The sequence below is a fragment of the Pongo pygmaeus genome, chromosome 17, assembly GCF_028885625.2.
Source record: "Pongo pygmaeus isolate AG05252 chromosome 17, NHGRI_mPonPyg2-v2.0_pri, whole genome shotgun sequence".
Classification (NCBI taxonomy): domain Eukaryota; kingdom Metazoa; phylum Chordata; class Mammalia; order Primates; family Hominidae; genus Pongo; species Pongo pygmaeus.
Window position 1 is genome coordinate 53,421,222 of NC_072390.2, and position 18,188 is coordinate 53,439,409.

The window sequence follows — 18,188 nt, forward strand, 5'->3', positions numbered from 1 at the left end:
ATCATAAATCTCATATAAATGAATGAGTGAATTCTTTTTTTGGAGTAAGGTAAAATCAACATCCACCCTTCTCCAAATAACAGCACTAGAGATTTTGAAGAATCTTCCAAGGAGTTTTCTTTCTGGATCTAATCACTTCCATCTCCCAATCATTCTTGTAGTGCAGCTTTCAGAGTCTTTCTTCTGAAGTTTCACTCTAGATTTTCCATGTCTTTCTCAATATGTGGTTTTACAAATTGAATTCTACTCTAGGTGCAACATAACCATTCTAGAACAATATAAATCTCATCAAATCGTGGCCAGCTGACTTAAAAATCTAATTACTTACCCTGGTAATATCACTAAAACTAAAAAGTGAAATTGTTATTAACTATTTTTTAATTCACTGTATATTAATTGTACAAAATTATTATTATACTTTTTAAGAAGTGGTTTAATTGCCATCCACACATTGACTGGGGCCTATTTGCTACTCCGGTTTTGCCTCTGACTGTGGAAAGAAATACCTTATTTTATGTATGTGTGTATGTATGTATGTATGTATGTATGTATATCAGTTCACTCTTCCTCACTGTATTGAACTACATTCATGATTAGCTTTAGGGAAGTAGTATCTACCTGAGGTGATAGGACAGGTCTGGTCGGGTCAGTGTGGATGTTTTAAGATTTCTGTGGAGTAAAGGCCATGAAGGAAACCCAGACACTGTCAGAGAGACCACTCGGTGTCCAGGCCTTTTGGGGTTGATGACCAGTTTGTTTATGACAAGTGACTGACAGGCTGTGAAATTACATGGAAAATCTACAGTCCTCACATGAACACTGATTTATTAAATCAAATGGATGAGAAAAGGCATGATGTCTGAAGAAGCATATGTATGCAGTTTTACCCCCTCCACAAAGATGTCCTAGATTAAAATACATGACAGATGCAGAAATGATAAGTGATCTCAGACCACTGGCATACGTCTGTGTGCCCAAGATATAGATGAGATGAAAAGCTTTTTAATTTTTCCCCAGCTATGATGGACTAATCAAAGGAGAGAGCATTAATTTAAAAAGAAATGTAAATCTCTTTATAAGGACAGGACACCAAATCTGGAATTACTGAGGCACAGTACACACATGTTGTGAGAGAATAGCTCTCTTTACATTTTGCTCTTAGCAACCAAGGCAGGCAGAAGTTATTCTGGACCTTGTCTGGGGCTGGAGCCAAGTATGACATGTAAGAAAGAAATCGGCAAACGTCTAGGGTCGACTGATCATTATATATTCAGATAAGAAATGCTCCTCAGGGTATATGTGGGGAAATAGCATCTCAAAAAGTTAATGCACTTTTTAAAAGTCTAGTTTTAAGAGTGTAAAATATGCCATAAATTGAAGCAAGAACATTATCAACAGTAGTCATGAAAACCTACTACTATGAAAAACCAGGAAATATTGCATTTAATTGGAAGATGTGAGGAATGCATGCTAACTATAGTCATTCTAATAGAATCCTAGGATTCAGAGCCAGACATGCAAAGACAGGAAATAGTGAAATGCAAAAATAAGTAGATGCATCTTAAGTATTTGAAAATGTAAAACAATGTGTCAACAGAGTGGACTGGTCTTACAAGAAGAATACGTAGCCCTTGCTGAAATAAATGGAGTGAAAATATATCCTTAAAAAATCCATCATTCTCAGTAAACTATCGCAAGGACAAAAAACCAAACAACGCATGTTCTCACTCATAGGTGGGAATTGAACAATGAGAACACATGGACACAGGAAGGGGAACATCACACTCTGGGGACTGTTGTGGGGTGGGGGAGGCGGGAGGGATAGCATTAGGAGATATACCTAATGCTAAATGACGAGTTAATGGGTGCAGCACACCAGCATGGCACATGTATACATATGTAACTAACCTGCACATTGTGAACATGTACCCTAAAACTTAAAGTATAATAATAAAAATAAAAATAAAAAAACCAAAGAATTTCCCCATCTACCACATTTCGTGGTGTTTTTACGTAATTGAAAATTATTTGTTGATGAAAAAAGATAATGATGAAGATGGTGATGTTTCCTGTGGGTTTCACTGGTAGATTATGATTATTAACTAAATCTTTTCTAGTTTGGTGAAAATTTAGCCACTTCTGGAGGAATCACAGCATGGAGGCATGGGATGAATAAATCACTTGACCATAGTGTATTCTAGTTAAAATGGGAAAGAAAGGAAATGGCATTAAGTCTTCAGGTTTACCAGGAAATCCATTATCCTGTCCTATCCATCCGTATATTGAAATTGTAATTCAAAATACACACTCAAAGCCCTACCTCCTCTGAAAAGCTTTCTCAGTATTAATTATGGTTCATGTTCATAGGATCAGTGCTCTCACACATGTACACATACAACACATTCACACACAGTAAAATATACATGTTCCTACCCCTTTACACCTTCTTTACCCTTATTATTCACGTTTTCTTCATTTATCATGCCTCATGTAGTGTATTCTGAATCACAGCTTCTGTTGATGTTGTGAAAACACAGTTTTCTTTGAACAAATTATCCAGTAGTTTCTCATCTTCAGAGGAAGACTCTTCTAGTGACCCACAAGACCTTACTTAATCTCCACCTTCACCACTTTGCAATTCTTATCTTTCTGATCTTCTGTATCCCTGGCCTTCTTTCTACCCTTCAAACACACTAAACATATGCATGTCTCAGGCTCTCTTCCAAGAACACTCTTCCTTCAGATATCTATCTACAGGATGTCTTCCTTCCTTTAGTATTGCTCTAATGCCCCACTCCTGAGTGACAGCATCCCTGATAACCTAAATTAATATCACCCATCACTCCAGATCCCCCTTTCCTGGTTCATAGATCCCCATAGCACTTACCTAATATTTTATATACATTGCTTACATACATTTTGCTTTTTCTCTTTCTAACTTCTCCCACCTAATTGTGCAACTAGAATAGAGCTCCACAATGGCATTAACTGTGTCCATTTTGCTGAATGCTATATCCCTAATGCCTAGAAAAATGCACATTCACTGAGTTGATTAGGCCCACCTCCCCATTCATACACTGACAACATTATGATAAGGTGTTATTCCTGCTTTTTGTTTTTGTTTGTTTGTTTGTTTTTACATATTAGGAAAGGGAACCAAGAGGTTAAGTAACTGACCTCAGATTACAAGGGGAAAATGGAGACTGAATACAGAAAAGTCCAACTTAGATGCTGTACACTTACAGGTTCACAGACAGAAATGTCCTAGGATATTTACAACAACAGTACTTATAACACCTTCAAGCTGTATATTCAAATGCCCATCAGCAGCAGAGTGAAAATATCCACACAATGGAACACTAAAAAATGAACATATTTTGAGTAAGGGATTCTAGGAATATGAGTCTATATTGTATAATTTCATTTATATATAAACTGATGTATGTAACAAACCAAAAAAAGGCAAAACTGAGTTACGTCATCAGAAGTCAGGATGGCGATTATTATCGTTGTGGGTGGCGGTAGTAGTGAGCAGATGGAAACAAGAGATGATCTTCTGGGGTGCTGCTAATATTCTGATTTTGTACCTTGAAGTAGGTACGTGAGTGCATTAAGCTTGTGAGAATTTATTGTTTTGTAACCTTATGATATATGCAAAATACTCCATGTGTATTTGCCATAGAAAGTATTCTTAGGTGCCCCCCCAAAATTCCAAACCCCTGTTGCACATACCTTGTGTAAGTTCCTGCCATCGAGTGTGAGTGGGACCTGTGAATATAATGGGGTGGTCACTCATTTGATTAGGTTCGTTTTCATGACAAAATGATGGGATTATCACCCCCATGACTATGCTACCTGACATAAGGCTCTATTATAGCCGAAAAGGCAGAAATTCTCCTGCTGACTTTGATAAAGTAGCTGCTATGCTGCAAGAGAGCCAGGAAGGAGAATCTGAGGGATGCCTCTAGGAGCTGAGAGTGACCTCCAGCCAACAGTCAGCAAGAAAACAGGGACCTCAGTCTATAGTTATACGCAACTCAATCCTGACAACAGTCTGAGTGAGCTATAATAGTTGTAAGAGCTCAAGCCTACAAGAGTCAGGCACTAAGCCTGGAAAGGAAATGTCACTGGTCTTTCCTCTCTCACAATGGAGTTCTTTCCATGAGATCCTTGCAATTTGGATAGAGTAAGTCTCCTGGATATAAGAATGCAAATGAAGTTGATTTGGGGAGGAAAATAGGCATTTTTCTAATAGACAAATAGGAGTTTGATGTTATCATGTAAAACTTACTAAGAGATGTGACTTTATTTTGTACCCCAAATGACTGAATGAGAACACTTCCATTTAAAAAATATATTATATGTATGCATATACATGCATAATATATACCCATATGCATGCATAATATATATATCCATAAATATGATAAATCTGTGACCCAATAAAAAAGTCTGAGAATTGTATGTGTTTGATAAGAATGCATGACTATAAGTTGATGAAAGTTAGATTTAAATTTTATATTAAGAATGGTGTAATTGTCAATTACATGCAACATGGGATCCAATGACAAGTAAACTTAACCATTAAATCTGAGCAAACTGAACTTTATCTCTCTTTTGAGATTCACAAAAATTTTGATTAGGACAATTGACAGCCCTAAACAGAGCATGTGGCTGGTTGAAAAGAGAAATAGCCATGGTCTTTTCTGACCTCTCATAGGGAACTTTTGGGTCTTTCTGCTTTATACTGTCCTATGTTAAGACTCTACCTACAGAGAGACAATAGGTAGAGTCTTAACATAGGACAATATAAAGCAGAAAGACCCAAAAGTTCTTCCCTTTCTTCTTTGCTCCTTCTTGCTCTTTTTTTCATCACCTCCATTAGAATGTGGATGCTCCAGGAAGAACTCCAAACGCATGTGACTTTTTCTGTGTGGTCTCCTGTTGTAAGAGCAGTACTAATAAGATCTGACACATCAATAACTGTCTCTGGAATGGGCAAAGGAAGGGATGAATCCTTGAATGAATACATCAACCTATCTTCTCTGCTAATAAGAGTTGGGGCTGTTTGAAGAGTAGCAGCTCCATGAGGTGTTGCTCATTGGCTTAGATTCTGAATAGCTAACAGGCCTCCCCTCCTCACTGTTGTACCTCAGCCCCCTAGTGACAGTGAAAGAGTTGACAAGGTGTCAGCTGATCCTTATTGATTATGCATGATCTCATTAGCAATACTTTGGCCCAGCATGACCTAATCCTTGCCAGAAAGGCTGTGATATATGAGGACCAGCACTTTGTCATTTGCTGTTAGGCAAATGGACAGATCACTTAGCACCTGTGGTGCCCAAAGACATACTCCCTCATGCTTTGAGGAGATAGCTAGGAGAGCAAACTACACAGTGAGCTATGTGGGTCAGACAAGTCACTGAGAGCCCATCTTGGCTGCACATCTAGTTATTTATTTATGGTTTGTTTGCTAAAAATTCTTATGTTGTGGCAGCCCTGGGACATGTGTCCCAGTAAATTGTAAAGTCAGACATGCTTGGAGCAAACCTGCTGAGATCCTTGGGGTTTGAGACTTCATTCCCTTTGATAAAAGGACAATGTTCTAACCTGCTCTCTTCCTACCCCTGCTCCCTGCCCCTTCCAAAAGGCAGCCTTGACACCATGGGCTGGGCAGAGAAATTACTGAACACGTGAGAACTCTGAGCCCTAGGGAATAAGAGTAGGTGATTGACCAGACCATGGCCATGGCCAGTATTAATTGTACCATTGTGTGATTTATAAGAAGAAAATCCATTTTCCTCCAAGTTAAAGAGCTGCTAAAAGATGCTGTTTTCTCTGAACTTAAGCAGTCCATTGTCAGCTCCCATTTTCTCTCTTGTGACCACCTTTGTGCAGTATACAAACTGTGCAAACTTGGTTTTGAGTTCTCAGCACAGTGTGGCTGGCTTAGTCTTATCTTGGGGAACCTGCAGTCATAGAGGAGCTATCTCTATAACCAGGCTGGGCATGCTAAGCCACTGTGGACAGTGACTATGGAAACATGGTGTCTTGAAAGGAATATATCATCTAGAAGCTAACACCTGGTGCTGTCCTCTGCTTTTGCAAGTGAGCAACCAGAGTCTAGAGAAAGCAAGTACTATAATTGTCCTGTTTAAGTTACTTAAAGAAGAATATAGCACAGGTAGGGAGGCCTGCAAAAATTCACCCCCAATATGCTTGACTAGAAAAAAGAAAAGACGTAACTTCTGTTCAGAAATAAATGATTCTTCCACTCCAAGCACAATGGCTGACTGTTCAGAGAAAAAAAAAATCCTCCCTTGTTTCAATCATCCTCTTTATTAGTACTCTCCCATGACTAAGCCAGTCAGGGAAGAATCATCAGTAAATATTGCTTATTAAATGCTTGGGTCAGGTTATCTGCCTGTCAAGAGGAGGGGGTGGGCGTGTGTTGGGGCCATTGCTGCTGAGTGAGCATTCTTGGCCTCCCTGAATATTCCTCAGCGGCATCCAGCCTTTAATAAGCATTGTGTTCGCTGCCCTTTTTAAAATGATTGAATTATGGCTTTTTATGGCTCTATAAAAGCCTTTATTAATTTTGGGAAGCCGCTGCATCTTCTGATTCTGTCCAGTCCCTGCCGGGAGGTTAAATTATTCATGCAGATTCCAATTGGCTACGCTGATTGTGTTCTGAGAACAACAACATGCAGGGCTCTTTGTTTTCTATGAAGGTTGGGGGCAAGGTTAGGAAGAAGGCAAGAAGGGTGTGGGTATCCTAAAAGGCATTATTGCAAGGGCCTCATGGGGCCTGCGTGGTGTGGGGAGAGAGGGAAGAAGGCCTTAGGGTGGTAAAGGGAATTGTTGGACAACCATCCAAACTTGGGGAAAGAGACAAGGGACTTTAACAGTGTCCAGTCAAGGGACGCATTCACATGTATGTGAGTGTGCTCAGGCAAATGCCTGTGTGTTAGCTTTTCTACCACGGCTTTTTAAAATACTTCTCAAAATGAGAATAAAATATTATTTTTATAGAGCTCTTTCTAGCTTACGATGTGCTTTCGAACATATTATCTCATTTTTATGTTGAGCGCCCTATAATTGCATATGCTGCTGAAATAGCTATTTTACCACATTCATTTCATGTGGCACAAGGGTGAGCCTCAGGAAGGTGGTATTGCCAAGTGCTATGTAGCTCCCAAGTGGCTGCTCTGAAAAGTAACAAGGTCTTTAGGTTCCAAGTCTAGAGCTGTTTCTGTGCTAACCCTGCCCTCCCTGTTGTTTCTAGCTGGAGAGTTTGTGAAGGAAATGTTGCCCTGGAACCTTTCCCACTGCCATCTCTCATGGGCATCCCTACCTCACACATATATGCACAAGTGCACACACACGCACACACATGCACACACACACTTGTGTGTGTGCACACATGTGCCCAAACACATGCTTGTAAATTAAATATATCCAGCCTTATCTCTTACCACTTCTCCAAGAATCCCAAACCCCCTCAAAATTGCCCCTCCCTGGCACTTGTTCTCAGACCTTGTAACCTGCTGATTGCTTCCTTTCTTTAGTCTCTGCTACTCTCCCACCTAGAATAATCTATGGATTCAAAAGTTACCTCTTCCGTGACTTTTTCCCTAGGTAATCCCATCTCATTCCATACTGCAAACTCTTCCTAAATCAGAAGGGACTGAGGAGGACAGAACGTGGGTGCCACTCAGAATCAGGGCTGAGTATAGGGAAGCAGACCAAGTCACCTGTGGCCATTAGTCTATAATTCATGAATAGGGACACCAGCCCTGCCTAGCCCACTTCTCAAGGCTATGGAGGGACAAGTGAGACAGTACATAAAGAGAGGATCATAGGAACTGCAAACCATTGCATGCATTTTATACTACGGTATCTGGTGCTTTGAGAAATAGAAAATAAGGCCAGAGAAATCAAGAAAACCTGGTGTCATCAGAGAAGCTCCTAATAATCCTTTTGGTTTGGGACTACCATGGCTTTTCATTGAGAAACTGACAGTGGTAGGATATGGCTGGTGAGTTTCAAGGATGTTGGGAAGCTGCATTTGACTCTTAGAAGAAAAAGCTGAGAAACAGGTTAGGGTGAGAATCCATGAAACAAGTGACTAGACTTGGGCTAAACCTGAGGAGCCCTCAGCCTAGGACCAAGAGAAATCCCATTAACCAGAACCAAGGGCATCAAAAAGGTCAGCCTGGCTTGATGCTGAGTTGAGCCTTGCACTAACTTAGGGCTCCCCAAATGTTCTACCAGCCCTAGAAGGGCAGTTGGTTTTAGACAGGAGCAATGCTATATAGACAGGCCAAATGTACAATGTATGGCCTCAGCAATGGCCAAAGGGCAGGGTGAGGCCCTCCATCATCACAGTTCCAGGAGATAACCAGCACAAAGAGATTCACTTTACCGGGTGTGCTCACCCTAACTCCCTTTACACACACAGCCCCTGCATCCTCCATGCCTAACTCACCAAGTATCAGCTCCAGAGCAAAAAGAAAACCTGGAGTCACAGAGCTTTGGAGAGCAGAGGTCAGTTTAAAACATACGACATTTCCAAAGCTTCTAAGCTGTTAGTTCCAAAAGTTTTAAGCCTTCTTAAATTCACTTGATATTCCATATGCTGTCATCTGGCTACTCTACAAAGCAATCATTTGGAGGCACTATGGCTTCTGTGAACACTGGCAAGTCCTGTATGTTCTCCTCCTGTTTCCATTTGTCTCCCCTCTCTCTCCTCTTTCTGTTCATGGCTATTCTTTCCCTGTTACTTCACAGCATTTCAATATGGCTTTCTGCTTTTTAACCCATACCTTCGTTGTGAACTAGATACCACTGAGAAGCTAGTTTTCTGCATTAACATTGAGAAGTTGGCTGCTGTTTTTCTGCAATCTGTCACTTCTGTGTGACTCATAACCCCTTCTGTGTGTCCTGCTCCATCCTGTGGCAACAGCCCTCGTCTCATCCAAGAGAAAGTTGCAGGACAATCGCCTTATCATTAGAATATTGGGGACAAAGAAGTGTTTTTCAGAGATGATTAACATACAGAAAATAAAACTTCATTTTTCCCACCAATATTTATTGAAGTTTAAATTGGGCCAGGCAATGGAGACACAGAAGTGTGCAAAGCCCATTCTTTTCATGGTGTTTAGATTCTAATGTGGAGAGACAACACTAAAATGACAAATATATATGGATTAATGATAATTTATCTCAAAGAAATTAATCTCAAGTGGCGGCATTTGTGACATGGGGCAGAAATCAGGTGTTTCTAGCTCTGATACTAATCCTTTTTGTTTGGGTTATAGCATTATTCACTTCAGCAAAGTTGGGTGAGAAAGTACAGGGATTATTGGAACAGAGGCTTTTCTCAGACTGAGAAAATAAGCTATCCCATCCTCTGCCTGCTCCTCAGCTAGTTCAGTGGTTGATGTTTTATAGATATATTTTATGCCAAATTGAGCCTTGAGAGGAAGGCTAAATCTTCAGCTTAAAATTTATATGTAGAATCACAGTAATAATGTTTGAAGATTGAAAATTCCAGAATAACCATACATGGAACTGGTCAGGCAAACAGCAAATTGTACCATCAGTGACCACTTGGAAACTTCTTCATCCTTCCTACATTCCTGAAATTTCAAAGACAATAGAATGCTTGCTAGATCAAATAGTTTGAGTCTGTTTACCAAAACCTGCTCTAGGTGTTCTTGGGAAGCAGTCATTCAGGGGAACATGGAGCTGTAAAGGTCGAGTTGAGACTTTGTGGGTTAAGGGGGTCAGATTGGCTTTCCATGAACATGAATATCTGCCAATTAAAAACAAAAGAGCATTAGGAGATATACCTAATGCTAAATGACGAGTTAATGGGTGCAGCACACCAGCATGGCACATGTATACATATGTAACTAACCTGTACATTGTGCACATGTACCCTAAAACTTAAAGTATAATAATAATAAAATAAATAAAAAATAAATAAATAAATAAATAATAAAAATAAAATAAAATAAAAAAGAAAATATTTCTTTCGAAAACAATCTAAGTCCTTGAGGGAAAAAGAGATTCATTTACAAGTCATTATGTTCAAAATACTTTATTTTCAAATTAATAAGACACTATAAGATAACACTTCTCAGATAGTACTCTTCGTCCTCCAGAAAGTCTCTCAATGGAGACACAGAAAGACGTGCAAGCGATGTTCTGCACATGGAAAAGTCCAGCACCAGACAATCTCTGCTAACTGCACAGTTTGGAGGAGACCTCAGAGGGAAAGGCACATTGAGAGAGAGCGAAGGACACAACCCCTTTCTCCTACGCATGGCAAATCAATTCAGTGTCTTTCATTACCTGAAAACCAAATGTACATGTGAACAATAAACTTTAATCTGGTTGACAACAGTTTTTAAAAAACGCACCGAAAGCAAGTTTCAGCAGCCTGACATACTTTATGATGCTTATTAAAAAGACACACTTGTAAGTCAATTAACCTGGCCAGTGGTACCTTTTAACTCATTTTCTAAAAGGAAAGGCAGCCGCAAAAGGGCAAAGTTTCAATCTAGAAGGTTCTAAGTTGATTTCTTTTCCCCTAAAGTGAAGGCAGCTACCTGAGTTCCAAATAATATATATATGTAAGCTTGCAGTTTACTTGCCTTCGACACCTGAAAAGTTCCCAAAGGAAGAGCTTATGGTTGCCCTTTCTTGGTTTTTACATTTTATCATTCAAAGAAGAATTGAGATCTTACCTGCAAAGAAATAAATGTAGAGTAAAATAGCTAAAATATGAACACTAAAATAGAGGGATTATGTGCATTATGTAGTTAGCAAACATTTCTTGAGTTTGTACTAAATGTGTGTGTTGAGGGGAAAACACAAAAACAAACAAACCTGTGTACTTTTCTTAATTGTTTCTGAGGACATGGACTTTCCATGTCCAAGGCATTCCAAACCCCCGTAAGTAAATAAATAAAAAGTTTTTTTTTGAGTTTTTTGTACTTCTTTAATTTTGTTTTTCATTTCCTTGAATTTTGTGATGTATAAAGTATTACAAATTTACTATATAGCCTTTACTCTCTAAAAGTGATTGTTTTAAAGGTGTAATAATCTTAAAAAATCAACTCATCATAATTGTTTAAGTTCTATGGATTTATGACAACAAAAATAGTAGCTTCCCAAAAAAGCTTGCTTAGAGTATTTCAGTAGCACACAGTTTTCCAAAGTAAAATAGATAAAATCTAGTATATTTTGACCTTTAGGGAGCTATCTATCTATCTATCTATCTATCTATCTATCTATCTATCTATCTATCTATCTATGTATCTTTATCCTTTAATACTTCATCCTTTATACTCTTCATCCTTCATTCTTTTATATATGCACAGTGAATATGTATGTATGAAAACAGGTATAAGAGTTTCAGTGCTTTCTTTGCTAGTGAGCGTTCTGTTTTTGACTTTCCATATATTCTTTTGCTTTTGACCAAGCATTAAGGAGTTGGAATTGGAATGGCTCTGGCAGAAGAAACAATTTATTCCTTCACAGATTAAAAAGAAAGGGAGTATTGACCTACTTATTTAATAGTTGAGGCTTTAAAAACAAGAAAAGCAAACCTAAACAATTTATAGAAATTGAAGAGTAAGTAGGTCCCACCTCCTCATGGCCCTGTGATTTTAAGGTTCACAAATTCATGTCAAAAAGCTTTCTGATTGTAAGGTCACTGCATCTATAAGTCTGGAACCCCTCCCACATTTACATTTATCTAAATTGAGGATATAAAACAATTTAGCTACATTCACATTTTTTTTTTCACATAGCCTTTTAAAGTGTAATTGGATTCCTAGTAATCCAAGATTTTGTGGCAAAATCAGTTGCCTGTAGGGACCCAATGTTGTTTACAGTTAACCCTCAGGGGAGGCCAGCACTAAACGTGTTAATGTAGATGTCTGATATTTATATTTAAGACAGTCACTAAATTACATTTCCCTCCTTTCCCCCACCACCTCCCACCAGCAAAATGAAGGAGTCATAGCTGGATCAAATGAGGTTTCACTTACAAATTATTTTTAACTTTCAGTGTGTAGAAATGCATTAATGTAGACTTGAAGTTATTGTGAAATAAAGCAAACAATTTTCATATTCTGGAAATTGAAAGGTATGTTTTCAACTGTTATCAGGATGATCTCTACTTTTAAAGTTTCCTGCAGAAGCAATGAAGGAAAAGATTGATAAATGCAAGTAGAAACTTCAGATTGGCAACAGACACTAAAAACAAATTTCCACAATGAATACAGATTTGGAGAAAATGCAGGCAACAATTTTAGTAGGCAAATGATGGATATCCCTAATATTCAAAGAGCTATTGATTGTGTTGATTGTAAAATACAAATCAATTACAAGAAGAAAAATAAACTCCATGAATAACAATAACAGGAAGAGGTGTGTCAAATAAAAAATAAATAAAAATGTACATTAAGTATGTGGCTAAGGTGCTCACTAATTAAAGACAATAATAAGATTACATTCTAAATTCTTTACATTTGCACAAATTAAAAGGGCAATGATATTTAACTTTGTCAAATAAAAGTTTCCTACATTATTGGCAAGTTAATAACTTGTCAATCCTGTGTTGAAAGCAATTTGCAGTATCTGTTAAAACTTTAAATACAAGTAAGAGTCAGGCAAATAATTCCACTTTCATTTGTCTATTCTTTATAAATATCTACAAAAATAGGTAAGAGTGTTCAACTCCGCCTTCTTTGAAACAATGCAGAATTGGAGGCAACCTATGCGTCCATCAGTATGGGAAGGGTAAGCTGCAGTGTAACACATCCTCAGTGGGGAATGAATGGTCTAGAGCCACTTAACAGAAGGATGAGATTTCTGTGTGTGTTAGCGAAAGACTTTCATTATCTTCTAACAGTTCTGAAAATTGAAAAATAAAATTTTCCAATGGTGCACTATACTATTTCTATATAGAAAAACGCAAGTGCATACACATGTCCCAAAGGCTACAGAAGGTACTCGTAGTACCCGACACTTCAAATCATGAGAGCGTGCATGGGGATTCAGCAGGGTGATGGAGGGTTACTTTTTCCTTATTGTTTAAATGCTTTGTTGAGTGCATATTGTATTTATAATTTTAAAAAATACTATTAAACTATTTTTAGGAATTTGAAAAGTGTGAAGAAAATTCGAATAGCTAACTCTCCTCTTCTTAAATCCAAATATCAATTTCTAAAGCTGCTTTTGTAATTTTAGAAGTACTAAGATCCATCAAATCAACACCCTGTAACCATTGGATATTATCTAATCAGCTGTGGGTATAGTTGCTCATTATTTTTTCTTGTAGAAAATATGCTACTCAAAGATGAAAAGAAAAAATATCATCCAACTTTTGAGCACTATAGGTTCTGGAACACCATTATCAATAACTGAAAATAGAAACTGAGCAGAAGTTTCTATAACTCTACAGGGCTCTCAGCATTTTCCCAGCAGACATACTGTAGGTAGTGCTCTTTCAGAGACAAAATGCGAATGGGCAAAGGAATCTGGGTAGAGAAAATCAGTGAGGTGCTGTGCCTTGAAGTCTTGAAAGATGGATGGAGAAATGTGCAGAGAAAAGAAAGTATAAAGTGAGATAAACACCTCACAAGGTTTTTACAGAAATATTGCTGAGGAGAGAATGAACATCCCATAATATTGTAATGAACTTTTGTTCAAATATCTGATGTACTTTTGCAAAACTATCTGATATTCTGCTGAATAGTGATAGTGATAAACCATTTTGTTTTGTTGACGAACTCTTCAAGAAGTATGAAAAAACTCTCACAGGTAGCAATAGATACATGTCTGTGCTGTTACCAAAAAGTTTACATTTACTTCCTCATGATATTATGTTAGACATCTTTGCAAAGAGTTGTAGATATTGCAGCTGCTGCTTTAAATGAGACAAAATAAAAATATAGTACAGAATAGTAACGTTGAAACTATAGAAACATTAGATAAAATGGAGTAATGCCTTTTGAAAATTTATTTTACAAAATCAACAGAACCAACTGCTAATAGACGCATGAAGAGGTGAAATGTGTTCATAGGTGTAGATAACATAACACATGCCCAGCAGAAATCCCTGAATGATGAAAAGTTAATTTCTGAATCAGACAATGTATGCTCTTTTTTCCTCCTCAGAATGTTTACTTACAACTACAGAATAAAATAAATTGGAAATATTTACTTTAAAATGGAAAGAATTTTGTTGTCAGTTCATGTTGCTGCATGTATTCAGATCTGAAAGTAGAAAAGTCTACAAGCTGGGGACACCACAACAGTATTTCTCTAAAATGAAAAATAAACTGCTCAATTAGAAAATTATGTTAAGGATAGACAGGCTTTGGAAATGCTGCAGCATACACACTATTTGTGCTGGGTCCACACTGCCACTCTTTTAAGCCTTCCTTTTGTAACTCTACATTTCATATTATAAGGTTTTGTTTCCTCTAAATTCCACAGCATGTAAAAAGAAATTGTTATCTATTTAGAAATATATACAAATACACACACGTATGTATGTATGTATATACACATATAAAGATAAGTCACAGAAATTATTCTTGATTCTGACAAGATTAACCCTTTAAATTTTCACAATTTCATAATGATAAAGTGAAGCCAAATGAGCCAAAGAAACACAAACTTCTGATACTCATAGCTCAGAAAAAGATACAATGTAAATACAAATACAGGTAAGGTGCAAAGGATAGAAAGACATGAAAAGTTGAATTGATTATTTTCTTTAAGATCTCTTTCAGTTTTCCTTTAAAAAAATAAATAGGGCTTTCTGCATCTTGTTGGCAGTGTGGTATATAACAAGTCCCTAAAATGTGGAAGGCATTTTTTGAACTGAAGTTTAATCAAGAGCCCTTATTTATTCTGAAGCTTTTGTGTCGCTTGTGCCTGGGTAGTGTCACTGGCCACCTTCTGGTGCTGATGGGGCATGTCTTCCTGCCCTGAAGATGCTACAACAGCACATTGTACTAGATTGTCTCCAAGCCAGAGCCAGCTGCTGGGCTTTAAGTCACTTTGAAAGGATAAGGGCGACTCTCTCATGACTGCATCCAAGAGCAGCAATTTAAAATGCATAAGGAAGTGTATTTGCACACTTAAATACTTTTCTGTGATTCTCAACACTAACAACTTGCCAGATGTAAGCCTAAAGTGAGTGAAACTTCTGAATTTGGGGAACAGAAAAATTGGGGACCATGCAGTTTTAAAAACACTTCAACTGAATTTATTGCTAAACTATGTTTTCTCCTTCCCCCCCTCCCCCAGCACCTCCCACCAGCAAAATGAGGGAGTCATTGCTGGATCAAATGAGGTTTCATTTACACATTATTTTCAATTTTCAGTGTACAGAAATGCATTCATGTAGACTTGAAGTTGAAAAAATTGGGCGATGTCGTTTGGAACCAAATGGGCCACCTAAGAAGAATGGTCGGATCAAGCCTAGATCAGGTGTGAACACAAATGACAGTTCTGATTTATAACTTCTCCTAGGCATAGAGAGTCTTTCTTCCCATGAAAACAAGAAAGAGCTCACCAGGTGGATTTTCTAAGCCCTAGTTTGAGGGGGAAATAACCACAAACATAGTACCAAACGTTTTTGACAAATGGATGGCTTTGACGCCTGAGGTACATACGAAGAGAAGGATAAAAATGGCCACAAAAGTAGAAAGGGACCCAAAATGAGTTATGAAGAATGAAAGCAATCTGAAAAGAACACCTGCTAGACTGACAACAGAAGAGGAACAGGAGAGCAAAGTAAGATAAATGCTCATCTTGGAGATATGTAAGATCGAAGGAAGGGGAAAGAGGCAGGTATGAGCTAGTGATATAAATGAATTACACAGAAGCAGGCTTGTTTCAACACACACTTGAATCAATGCTATGCAGAGATCTATGATAACAGCCACCCCATTTTGTCGATACTCAAAATAAGCAAGAGTAATCAGGAGGAGTGATGGGAAGGCCTAGAAGCTGTGTCATCTGTCTTTTTCTTTGCCAGCACTGTGGTTATCATTATTACAGTAAAGCCATAACTATTCAGAGTACACAGACATGAGTCATTCTGTATAGCTGAGTTTCCTGATAGGTGAAGGTCTGCCAATTTAAGGACTAAGTCTTTATGTTAAACCTTTAAGCTAAATCCTTTATTTTAATAGATTGCAAGCTACATCAATGTTATTTATGTTAATCTCTCTCTCTCTCTTTTTTTTTTTTGGCCCTGGCCAAATTAGACTCCAAAAGTTAATATGTAGGTGTGTTTTAGACACTTACTAAATCATTATAAGTGCTGTGACTTTATATTTTATCTTTCATTCAAGGCAGACTCAAGACTCATGTGCTCTAATATTTACTTTTCTAATCACTTGCCTTATCCCAGGTCTCTTTGTAGTTTTAACTTTAAGAACTCTTAATTATACCATGTATTGTTATTGTTTCTTTGTTAAGTCTTACCACTCTAGATTTTTGTATCTTGGAGGAAAGAGATCACTATTTCATTAAATTTTATATAAAAAGAGAATTTAATAGTTGTCTAATAGAACCAGATTGTTTTACAAATGAGGGAAATAGGCTCACCAAGACCTTTGATTTGCTGAATGCCATACAGCTAATTACGGGCAGATCGAAAACTAGTATCCAGGTATCCTTGAACCTTTCTTAATGGGTACCTACTACTATAAACTATTAGTTCATATCTTAAAATTCCTCTGTTTTGCCTCAGAAGGAAGGTAGTATAAAATGCAGGAATGATCCTAACATGTGGAAATATGTTCGGAGCTTTTATTATCCCTATCAGTAAGATAGAGACTATAGTAAATGACTCACAAGATTTGTAATATATGTACTAGGAAACTTAAGTTTGATCTGTGTTCAACCTTAGACTTCTTATTGGATCGGAGAGGGGCATGGCTGGTTTAAAAAGGTGGGAATTTATTTCCATGTGACACTTGGTATCATTCTCATAAAGACTAATTTTAGGAAGACAAAGATGGGGTGTTCAAGAAAGGTTCAAGGATAGCAAGATAGGAAATAATCTTCAATTAATTATTTAACTCCTGCCACTCAGCTGTTCTCTACTCCAGGTCTCATTGAATTATGTCTGAATTATAAAGGATGAGTTAACAGAGGGATACAACTAAAGAGATCTGTTTAACTAATTTATTTATTTATTTATTTATTTATTTTTGAGAAGGGTTTTGCATGTGCCAGACAACTTGAGCAGATTCTCAGCTCTGTGTCCACAGACTCCACCATGGTAGCAGCGGTGTCACATGCTCAGCAGGTGCTGCACATTCGGCCCTGGGCATTAGTGTTCTCAGGTGACATTAGTGGCGTTATTGTCCTCAACAGGAGCATCATTTTCACTGATAGGGCATTGGAAGCCTTAGCAGCACATGCCATCACTTTTCATTGTTCATTCATTCTTCTGATATTAATTGGGCATCCTCCATAGGCCAGTCACTTGCAAGATGTTGTTAGTGACACTTGCCTTATTATTTTACAGTGTTGAGGAAAATAGACCAAGCAAATATTTGATAACAGTAGAGTATAATGATAAGGAATGTACAGGGCACTGTGTGAGCACATGGGAGGTACACCATATGCAGGCTTGGTTGTGGGCAGTGGGCACAGGGGCACTTTTCTAGAATAACTTAGTTTAAGTTGCAACCTAAGGATGGTAGGAGACAGATTACAAGGAGTCTACTCTAGGTAGAGGAGAGAACATGTGCTGGTACAAGATGAAGAGAGAACATAACAGCTCTAGGCAACTTAAAGAAGTTAAGCATAGTCAAACTGGGTGGTATTAACATGATAAAAATAAGGGTGGAAGAGCAGGCAGGGGAAAAACAATGAACTGTATCCTCATAAAATCAGGCCATTACTAAAAGGCTTTAAAAACAAGCATGGCATAATAAGATTTATGTCTTTTAAAAGTAGTATAAATTTCATGTGGATAAAATAGATTGGATAACTCTCTATTAAAAATTATTGCAGTCATCAGATTGAGAGATGCTCATGTAGGAAGCTTTTACTGTGGTTCAAAACAAAAAAATGGTGACGGGATATAAATGCTACAATGATAGTTTGGGGAAATGATTATAATTTGGATATATTTTAAA